The sequence below is a fragment of the Microtus pennsylvanicus genome, chromosome 4 (genome assembly GCF_037038515.1).
Source record: "Microtus pennsylvanicus isolate mMicPen1 chromosome 4, mMicPen1.hap1, whole genome shotgun sequence".
In the NCBI taxonomy this organism is placed as follows: domain Eukaryota; kingdom Metazoa; phylum Chordata; class Mammalia; order Rodentia; family Cricetidae; genus Microtus; species Microtus pennsylvanicus.
Window position 1 is genome coordinate 85,352,139 of NC_134582.1, and position 11,306 is coordinate 85,363,444.

Consider the following 11,306-nt stretch of genomic DNA (forward strand, 5'->3'; position numbering starts at 1 on the left):
GTGGGAGGTCCAAGGCCCTCCCCACTCCATCCAGGTCTAGAAAGATGTGCATCCAAACAGAGTAGGATTCCAAAAAGCCATTACATGCAGTAGAATCAAATCCCAGTGCCATTATCATTGGCTTCTCAGCCAGTCCCCATTGTCAGCCACATTCAGAGAGTCCGGTTTGATCACATGCTCCATCAGTTCCAGTCCAGTTGGCCTTGGTGAGCTCCCATTAAATCAGCCACACTGTCTCAGTGGGTGGGCCAACCCCTCACGGTCCTGACTTCCTTACTTATCTTCTCCCTCCTTCTGCTCTTCAACTGGACCTTGGGAGCTCAGTCCAGTGCTCTGATGTGGGTCTCTGTCTCTATCTTCATCCACCGCCAGACGAAGGTTCTATGGAGATATTCAAGATATTCATCAGGGTGGCTATGGGACAAGGCCAGTTCAGGTACCCTCTTCTCTACTGTCCAAGGACCTAGCTGGGGATATCCCTTTGGATACCTGGAAACTTCTCTAGAGCCAAGTCTTTTGCCAACCGTAAAATGGCTCCTTTAATTAAGATATCTTCTTCCCTGCGTCCATATCCACCCTTCCTCCATCTCAACCATCCCAGATTAATATTGAGGTCTTTAATCCATTTGGACTTGAGTTTTGTGCATGGTGATAGATATGGATCTATTTTCATTCTTCTATAGGTTGACATCCAGTTATGCCAGCACCATTTGTTAAAGATGCTTTCTTTCTTCCATTGTATAATTTTAGCTCCTTTGTCAAAAATCAGGTGTTCATAGGTTTGTGGATTAATATCTGGGTCTTTGATCTTCTACTTTGCCCACCAGCCTCTTGATCCCAGCTGCCCCTGGCTGGGGACTGCACCTCTGTGTCCCCTGCAGCCAGCACAAGAGCTTATCACCGGGCCACAGGTGAGTCAACTCTATAGCATGAAGTAGAAGGGCAGTTCCCCAGTTCGCAGCAGCTGTCACCACCTAAGAGCTCAGAGGATAACAAGCAGCGGAGATGCAGCTGGTGCTGCTGTGGCATTTGCTCTCTGCTGCTGGCTGCTGCCTGCTCTCCAGGCACTTGTCCCCCGCACATCCTAAAGCTGCTTCATTCCAGTCTCTCATTCTTTATTGCCTCGCCGTCAGGCTCCACACACTCGCTTCTCTCCCAGGCCCTGTGCTACTGCACAATGAGAAGCCCCAAACTATAGCCTGTAGATAAGGTTCAGACCCAGGTCTAATGCCTACACACTTGCCAGAAACTAGAATCATCTGCATCCTAGATTAGACTGTGTAACAACTGCCCTCTGTCTCAGCAGAAGGTGGCTTTGTTCTACATTTGTGCAGGTGAAGGTCTGGGTGTGCAGAGACACAGGAAGGCCAGTACCTCACATGTCACAGGAGGGTTCAGGAATGTTGAGGTGTGGTTGTCTTCAGCTAAAAGGAGACTCCTGCTTCATGGGTTTCCTGGGGAAAATAAATCCACAGGAGAGAAGCCCCTGTTCTCCCTGATGGAGCCTGTGTGAGCTGAGCCCCACGGCCCCTGAGTTCGGTCTGGGTGACAATGCAATGTCAATCTCCCAGTCTTTGCCTTGCCTCCCCTTGTGCCACACTGAACCCAAGTCCTGCAGTGTGGTGGCTACAAGGTGGCATTTGAAGAGTGTGTCACCCTGCCCTGGGGTCGCCTGCCTTTCCATCTGCTCAGGCCTGTGTGTGTAGTCATGGTTGCCATGGACAGGAAACCTCTGCTCTCAGAGGACATAGCACTAACTCTACCAATGAGACCTCCAACTCTGAGCCATCCTTCCTGTGATACCGTTCCAGGGTTCCTTGCTCATGGCCTCCACCACAAGCCTGGAGAGACCAGCTTCATCCCAGACTTCTGAAGGCAAACAGAGCTTTCAAATAGGGAATACTATTTCCTAAGAGCAGAGCTGTCTACTCTGCTGTTCTTGCCCGTTTAATTCCAGAGGGATGAGTTACTAATTGATGGGAAAGCTAGACCGAGGAATTCCGGGACTCCTAGTCTGGCGACCCTCATGCATACACATGGCTCTACCACTATATTTGGGGCAGAGAGGGGACATGATCAGAACATGACTTGGGGTCACACAGCAAGTCATTCTGGGCTTCCAGCCCTGCCTTCCCAAGACCAGCAGGAGACCAGGTTATCCTACAGGGCTGGTTTACACAGGGGAGGGACATGTCCAAAATGTGGCTGCAGCCTGGGCCTCCCTCAGCTTCCAGCCAGGCTTTGAGTCCCAGGACCCATCCACAAGGACACAAGGATGCATCAAAACCCAAGAGCAGTCACAGCGACTCCCATCAGCACCGTTTTCCTAACTGAAGTGCATGTGTGTGCCTGCTTGTCTGTATGGGCCTGCACACCTGCAGTGTCTGCAGAGGCTTCAGATCCCTGCTTCTAGAGTTACGGGCAGCTGTGGGCCAACTGATGTGAGTACCAGGAAGCAAACCCAGGTTCTCAGCGAGTGCTTCTGATGACCCATTGTCCCAGCCCCTCCACATTCATCTTTGCAGACTCTGATAGAGCCTACCCAGGTTCTCCTTAGACATGCCGTCCAGACCTTCACATTCCACACACAGAGACCTCTGAAGTCGCTCCTAGACCCTCCCCCATGGACATTTAGTGACACCCACACAGAGAATCCCAAAGTTCCCCCTCAGCCCCCCTCTTTCACACACCTCTGGAGTTCCCTGCAATCTTCACAGACCTATGCACAGAGTCCCCAGTGCCTCCATGGGGCTCTTCATACACTCCCTCACAGACTCGCTCACCTTGTCCTCTAAACTGGCCATAGATCTCCACAGAAGTGCTGAGAATTGTACAGTGCTCACATTGAGAACCCAGAGAGACTTCTGACCAACACAGAAACACCATGCAATAACACCTACAGCACATAGCAATAGTGCATGAGTTTCATGCAATAACACCTGCAGCACACAGCAATAGTGCATGAACTTCATGCGCTAACACCTACAGCACGCAGTAGCAGTGCATGATTTTCATGCAAAAACATCTGCAGCACACAGAAACAGTGAGTGTGTTTCATGCAGTGACACACAGGGCACATAGCAACAGTGCAAGAGCTTCATGCAATAACACCCGCAGCACACAGCAACAGTCCATGAACTTACTACAATAATGCCTGCAGCACACAGCAACAGTGCAGGATCTTCATGCAATTGCAATAACACCCACAGCACACAACGATAATATATGAGCTTAAGGCAATAACACCTGCAGCACAAAGCAATAGTGCATGAACTTCATGCAATAATAACACATGTAGATGCAGCACTAGTGCATAAGATTCATGCAATAATAACACCTGCAGCAATTGCTGCAATAGCGCATGAGCTTCAGAGTCTCCAGAGATCTCATAGAAACCCTTCCAGACATGCTCATGTCACCAGGCCAGCCACACTACACTGGAATATGCTAACATGTCGTCTAGGAAAGGTGGCCAACAGGGTCTCTTGATTCTGACTTCACTTGGCTCCAATGATTTGCCCTCCTCTGCAGTGATGACACGGAAGCACTTGCTCCTTCACTCAGGACCTGGACTCCCTCCCCTCTACCTACCTGCCTTTGATCTTTCTGCTTCTGCTAATTACTGTTGGTTCTTATATAACTGATGTCTTAACTAAATGGTAATTTCTGTCTGAGTACCATCAAGCTGATGTTTATTAGATCCCAATGTAAACAGGTACCTATCACATAGTCAAGGATTTGCCTCAGGATACAAATCGAGGGGGGTAATATGCCAGCCAAAGTTACATTTGAAAGCTTAATTATGGTGCCTAAGAGATCCACGAATCAAAAATGCTTCTGCTGTGCAAGCCCCTTAAGCAAGGACAGACAGCTCCTGAAATGCTGGAGGCTGCTGTTTATGGAGATCATAAAGCTCATGTTCACTCCCCTAGACAAGTTTCCTTTGCCCATCTACACTGGTCGTGCTTGGCCACACATAGGCAGGAAATATGTCAGGATGTACTCTTGCCACTAATTTGACATAAGCAGGAGGTGTGCCGGAAGGAAACACATCAGGTGTGTGCTTGCCCTGAGGTACCTGTGGGATGTGGTGAATTATGGGTTCTAAAGCCTTCTTAAGCCCCTGCAAAACGTCACTTTGGATCATTTCCCTGGAAATCAGATTTGGACTTGGCCAGACAGTCCACCAACATGGTCATTATTTAATTGAAGCTTGCTTCAAATTTGATTTTAAACTGTGATAGTGATCTTATTCTCAACTGGTGGGATTAACATTCGCCCCTGCACAGAGCTGACCAGACCACTGCAGGGAAGAATCTCTTTGCATTAGCAATTAAAGTTGCCCCAGTGTGGAAGGAGAACTTATTCAGATTGAAGGGGGGAAGATTTTGATCCTAATTGTGAGCTGTGCTGGCCGGACTCAGCAATACTCAGTCAGTGCTGCCTGGGTCCTTGTAGCCTGATCAGTTGTCTAAAGAGGTTTGAGGGTTTCTCAAAGGATTTTCTACAAACTGATGGAGAAAATGGTTGGAGCAAATCTCTTTTTTGAATATCAGAGGAATGAAGTCAATACTTGAGGGTTGTTGAGATTTCCTCTTGATGGATCTTTCCTGTGACTAATATGAAATGACCTTCTTTGTCTCTTTTGATTGGTTTTAGCTTGAAATCTATTTTGTTAGATATTAGGATAGCTACACCCAATTGCTTCTTAGGTCCATTTGATTGGTATATTTTTTCCCCAACCCTTTACTCTGAGATGATGTCTGTCTCTGAGGTTGAGATGTGTTTCTTGTATGCAGAAGAAGGATGGATTCTGTTTCATATCCAATCTGTTAGCCTGTGTCTTTTTATAGGTGAGTTGAGTCCATTTACATTAAGGGATATTAATTTCCAGTGATTTCTATCTCTTGTTAATTTAGTTTTCATTGTTGGTGATGTTAATTTGTGCATTTTCCCCTTCTTTGGGATTTGCTGCTATGAGACCATCAATTGTCTGTGTTTTTGTTGGTGTAGCCAACTTCCTTGGATTGGAGTTTTCCTTCTAGTATTTTGTGTAGGCCTGGGTTTCTGGGTAGGTATTGGTGAGATCTAGTTTTGCGTTGGAATACCTTGTTGTTCAGGTCTTGCTGTTGTAGTGTCTTTAGGTTTTACTGGTGTTGTGTTGCTTTTGTGGTGTTTCATGTATTCTTACCTTTTCTACTCACCTTTTCCTCTAATAGATGTGGTTGGGGCTTTCTGAGATTCTGTTAACTAATGTTCTGTTCAGGTGGAGATTGCTGACTCTGGATCAAGTTGCTGGCTCAATCCTGGTCCGCCAGTGTCCTGGGACTGGATTGGCTCCCAGGACTGGACTGGCTCCTGCCTTCTGCTCCCCTGGAGCTTGTTTCCTCAGGCCCACTCTGTCCTAGGTAGCTGTTTCAGTGCCACTCCTGTGGAATTTGTTCCATTTTTATTTCTTAATACCATGATACACGATAGCTTTAGAAATGAATGTACTAAGTCAATATAGTGCTCAGTACAAGATGTAAAGAAAAAACCATAGTCATGTGTAAATAAATAGTTTGTATCTATTTAATTATATATAAGACATATTTTTGAAAACTAAGATTTTAAACATTGTTGCATTTTTTTGATTTTTATTGTGAAAGAGAAACTTAGAGATTTTTAGTAGTTATATTGTTAGATTGTGCAGAAACAAAAATAGTCCTGTGTGGAACAAAGTGGTCTGAGGAGGAGAGAACGTTTTATCTCAGGCGCATGCCCAGAGAGAGCAGGCAGAAGTACCAGGCATGGCAATGCCGCAGAGTCTGCTGTTGCAGCTCCTCAGTCACTCACAGCAGCTCTGCTTCTTGGAGGGGCAGAAGAGTGGTTTCTCAGGAATGGTGACCTCTGCTTTGGTAGCGGGGCTGTATTAGCCAGACAACATCAGAGAGAGTGTTTAGTGAGTTGGGTTTCTAAGAACAGGAATGAAGATACAAAGGAGACATGGAGGTAAGAATAGTAGAAGGTGTAGATGGAGTTACATGGGGGGAAAATTAGACCATTTTCCTCCTGTTTTATGAAGTTAAATCAGTTAAGATATTAAAATCAAAAGGTCAACATTCTGGTCAATGATTATTATACAGTGTTTATTGAGGTCAAACCTGTATCGAGAGGCAAAGAGTCATCCTGAGTCTCAGTTCTCCTAACTGAAATTCTTTCAGTTAGCCCACAAAAGTTAACAGAGTGTAAAGATAATTTGGAACCCACAATGGGTATGAGACCAAGGTAAAAAATGGGAGTCTAATTCCACATCCGAGGCATCTTTTGAGTTTAGGGATTAATCAGCCATGGAAAGTAGGAGAGGCTATTCCCTGAATTGTGCCTTCCAGGAGTCAGGAGATTGTGGAGCCTGTGCAAAGTTCCCAGAACTGTCAACTAAGTGAGTCTCAAGACGAGATGAGCGGACTCCTGCAGTCCTAACAGAGCACCTCTGGTTTAGGTCTCATGAGTTACCTTGTCCAGCTTGTTAGCTGTGTTGGATGTGTGATACAGTCAGATGGAAAATGACCTCTGAACTAGAGGTCAGACAATTATGATAGGGAGGAAGAGTGAGAGAAGCAGGATAGAGAAAATGAGAGGAAGGAAGAAAAACAGTCTAGCCATCACCCAAACAAATGACCTGGGTTTACACAGAGCTCCAGTAAAGCCCAAAGAAACAGAGACTGTGTCTGGGGAACTTGACCTGTTCACAGAGGCAGAGGTCACAAAGATCACAGCTCTCAAGTAGGTTGGTAACTGTTTGGCCTTTATATTAAGATCACCAGGTATGTCTGTGCTCCTGAAGAAATAGATCCCAAGAGTAGACAAGGGCACGAAGGCAAATTAAGAAGAAAGACCATGAGCCACCCATGGGCAGTGGCCCCAGAAGTTCTCCCAGGTTTTGGCACCAGATGTTAGATTTAGAATGTAGGATATAGAAGCAAAAGTCTGGAAGGAGTCAGGATCTGACCTCAAGAGATGCGGCTTCGAGCACACAGCAAGGGCAGACTCTCTCCTGTAGGAATGGGAGGTCTGTACAAAGGAGGGAGCTGGTCCGGACTCATGAGTGGGGTGGGAGACATAGGAATAAAAGTTGATAGGACTGTGGCGGGTACATGCAGGCTACGACAGTCTTAAGGAAGACTCCTCATGACCTTCTTTACTGAGAACTGTTTTGTTCAGGCAAAATGGGATATCTTGAGAAACGGCTTGTCTCAACAAACAGTCCTGTCTGAGATATGACTGTGGCTGACCAGTAATGGTTGAATAATGACAGAAAGACAGTCTAGTCTGAGGGGTCTTACAGTTTTCTTCAGCCAGGCATTTTATCACTTACAGACTGTTTCTGTCATGGACAGTGCCGGTCCCTTCAGAGGAGGTGGGCTTTCAACTGACATCCAAGTGCAGGACAGCAGCAAGTGAGAGGAGATCCTGACCTGCCTCCAAGAGCCCCAAACACCCAGGATCCAGGTAGGAGTTTGGAGGCTGTGAGACAGAACACAAGTGTTATGGAGAGGGCTCCAATTTCCTCTGCTCTCCACCCAGCAATAGTTTAAGTCCTTCTGCTCCTGAGACAGAAGACCTCAGGTGGGACATCCTAGAAGATCAAGCATCCAGAAACTAATGAGAGCAAACAGGAAAAATAGAATACACTATGTACGCAATAAGTGGTCTAACAGGATGGGCTCCCATGTCTCCTGTCTCTGCCATCCCTGCCCTGTGCCTCCCTCAGCATGGGCATACCCAGGACAGGAACATGCTTCTACAGAGAGCCTGTTTGAACATGCACTTAGTTTCAGTAGATATAAGATGCAAGAACATGTATGGGAGTGTAAGCACCCCCAAAGCTGACTAGTTTACTAGAGCAAGGGTGGCAGCCTGCGTCACACACTCCCCTGTTTAGGAAGTCTATGAAGGGGTGGAGCTGCTGCAGCTCATTAGCCAAAGGCACCTGAAGTCTCTTACTTTGCGGAATTTTTGCTGTGAATCTCTCTAAAGAAATTATTGAGAGCTTTTTGCCAATGTTCATTTTCTTCCCATAATGAGGACATTTCAACATTAGTAAAAGGTACCACAATTTCTGCTGGGTCTATTCCTGCTAGTTGATGAAGTCTCGTTTTTGCTTTCCGAATCAATTCAGAAACCTTTTCTACATAGCCCTTTAATTTTTTACTCTGTTTGTATGGTAAAAATATCCATTCTAAGGCACTATCTTCTCTGTGCATAAGATTTCCTGTGGGAGAGTGAGTAGAAGGCAAAATAACTAAGACAGAATCAAGCTTTGGGTTCAAGCAGTCCACGTGTGGATCCCGGAACCTCTTTTCTACCAGAGTCAATTCTCTATAAGCCTCGGCTGATAATTTTTTTGGACTATTTAAAGTCCTTATCACCTTGTAAGACTTGAAATAAATTGCTTAGCTCTTGGGTTGTTTACCTAATTGTGGGCATTAGCCTATTAATATCTCCCATCAATTTTTGAAATCATTAGGAGTTTGTAATTGATCTCTCCTGATTTGTACCTTCTGTGATTGGATTTTCAGTAAGTCTATCTTATGTCCTAGGAAATTGAAAGAATCTCCTCTTTGTATCTTTTTTCAGGAACAAATTATAATACCCAACAAGGTAAAATTCTCATCACTTCACCAAATATTTTTTCTAAGGTATCTGAATCAGCCAGTAAGTTATCTATATAATGATAAATTATAGATTGAGGAAACTATGAGTTATTTCTAATGATTTTGTACAAAATGTTGACATAAGGTAGGACCGTTTAACATTTTCTGTGGCATGATCCCATGCTGGTACCTTTGAACAGGTTGAGAATTATTATAAGTAGGCATTGTGAAATCAAATTTCTCTCTATCTTGCTCATGCAAAGGGATCGTGAAAAAGCAATCTTTCAAATCAATTACTATATAGGCTATGGCTTATGTAATAAAGAAGTTAGTGGGATTCTGGTTGTAAGGAACCTATTAGCTGAATGACTTTATTGATTGCTCTTACATCTGCTAACATCCTCCATTTCCTAGATTTCTTTTTAATGACAAATAAAGGAGAATTCCAAGGGCTGGTGAACTCTTTTATATGTTGAGCCTCCAGCCGCTCTTGGAATGGCTGTTGTAGTGCCTGTAATCCTTGTCATATGGTAACCAAATAAGCTAACATTGGTTTTCTAACAACTTTTGGCTGACCTTGTTACATTTCATTATATGGTGATGTGGTCGCTCTTCTCTTAATCCTCCTGCCTGTGTTTTAGTATCTTTCTCATTGTTATTTATAAGTCTAATTTTTCTTCTAAGGCATGTCTTTTATCAATCCACATTTTACATTTTTCTTTTTCCTGTATTTCTAAAACTTTTTTTTCCTTTGAGAGGGCACAGAAAGCCACTGTGGCTATTAGAATAATATATGAAATACCAGAATGATAGTAATCATAATCAGTATTGTGCCAATTTCAGTTAAGTCCCATATCTTTTCATGTTTTGTTTCTGATTTTAAAGCATCTAATGTAGCACTATTAGGGTTCAAATGCCCTGTTATGGTATTTCCCTTCCTTATGTGGCTTATTCTTTTTATATTGCTTTATTTTCTCTTTAAGAATTTATCTTTATTATTTTCAAATATTTTTTTATGACTGTCTATACCCATTTTTTCTTCAACCCCTAAGCACATTTCCATGCATTCTTAGTGCACCTCTTCAGAGGTTTACTTGCTTTGAACCTGGCCTTCTGCATGCCTGAAGCCATTCTCTGACCATGTGAGGCAAGCCTTAAAGGACCAGGCCACTTCCCACAACCTACCCAACAGGAATGGGTGGTTGCATACACCAAGCAGTCACAAGCTTGCCTGGGAGAATGGGGCATGTGTGCCATGGTCCCGGGAAGTTTCTTTTGCCATCCACGCATCTGCAGGCTCCTTCTGTGGCTCCACTTGGCACATGGCACTGGCAGCTTGCTCCACCTCCCCCTTGTGTCTTTCTAGCAGGATACCCTACTGGTTCTGGTCTGCAGCAATTGCTTGCCCTTCTGTGAGAGTTGAGCCTTATGCCTGTGACACTGGCCTGGGGTGACCACCTCCACTGCTCTGGGAAGTTGCTGGGTCCATGCTGGGCAGGCATTTCCACCTAGCTTTCACTCAGGTAGTAGGGAGCACACCAGCTGCTCACAGGACCCACTCAAGTTCTTGGCTGCACAGCAAGGCCTCTTAAAGGAGCCGTGCTTCTGTATATCACAAGCACAGAGCCTGTCTGAGGAACTGCTGTTGCTAGGGAGCCACATCCAGCTCCTTGTCTGCAGCTTCTCTCAGCTTTTTCGTGCACTATGCCTGGATAAATGTGCTCCACGATGGGCATCAAGTATGACAACTCTTTCTTTGGACCACCCGCGCCTGAATAGTGACATGGAGACTCTTAACAATTATTAAAGCTTGGCTTTAGCTTAGGCTTGTTGCAAACTAGCTCCTAATTAACTCATTTCTATCATCCTATGGTCTGCCACGTGGTTCATTATCTCTCCTCTCCTCAGTACCATAGATCAACCTCCTCTGCATCTGGCTGAGGAATCTCCTGTGTGTCAGATTCTTTCCCAGAGTTCCTTTCTCTCCTTGGAAGTCCCTCCTATGCTCTGCTACCTGTCTATTGGCCATTCAGCTCTTTATTAAACGAATCAAAAGGTACCTTAGGCAGGTAAGGAAGGACAGAGATACTTCTTCTTACAAGATTGTCTGAACAGACAGCCATCCTTATTTTGAGGTGGAGTGAACCACCACCAACTTGTTTATGTCTTGATCGACAGTCAACAATTATTGCCATCTCTTGATCCTGTTTTAGGTTACTGAGCAGGCACAAATACTATTCTTTATTTTTCATTTGTTTGCTTTTGTTTTATGAGATAGGGTCTCTGTATACTAGCCCCCATTCCAGAATTCACTTTGTAGGCCAGGCCAGACTTAAACTCAGAGATTTACCTGCCTCTGCCTCCCGAGTGCTGGGATTAAAGGTGTGTGCTGCCATGACCAGCTACAGATGCTGTTCTTGTGTTCTATGTTGGGGCTCCTGTTTGGCAGTTCATTGAAAAGCTAGCCATCTGCCTAATACAGGTACCATGAACTACAATGCAAACAGGAGAGGATCATGGACTCTACTGTATCATTAGTGCCATTTAGACACCATCTGTGCTGCATAAGCATGGCGGGTCCATGCATAGAATGAAGCATGAACAAGCCTATGCCATCACACCATAGTGGTGCCCATTGGCCCATCATAGAGCATGAGGCCTCAATGAGTT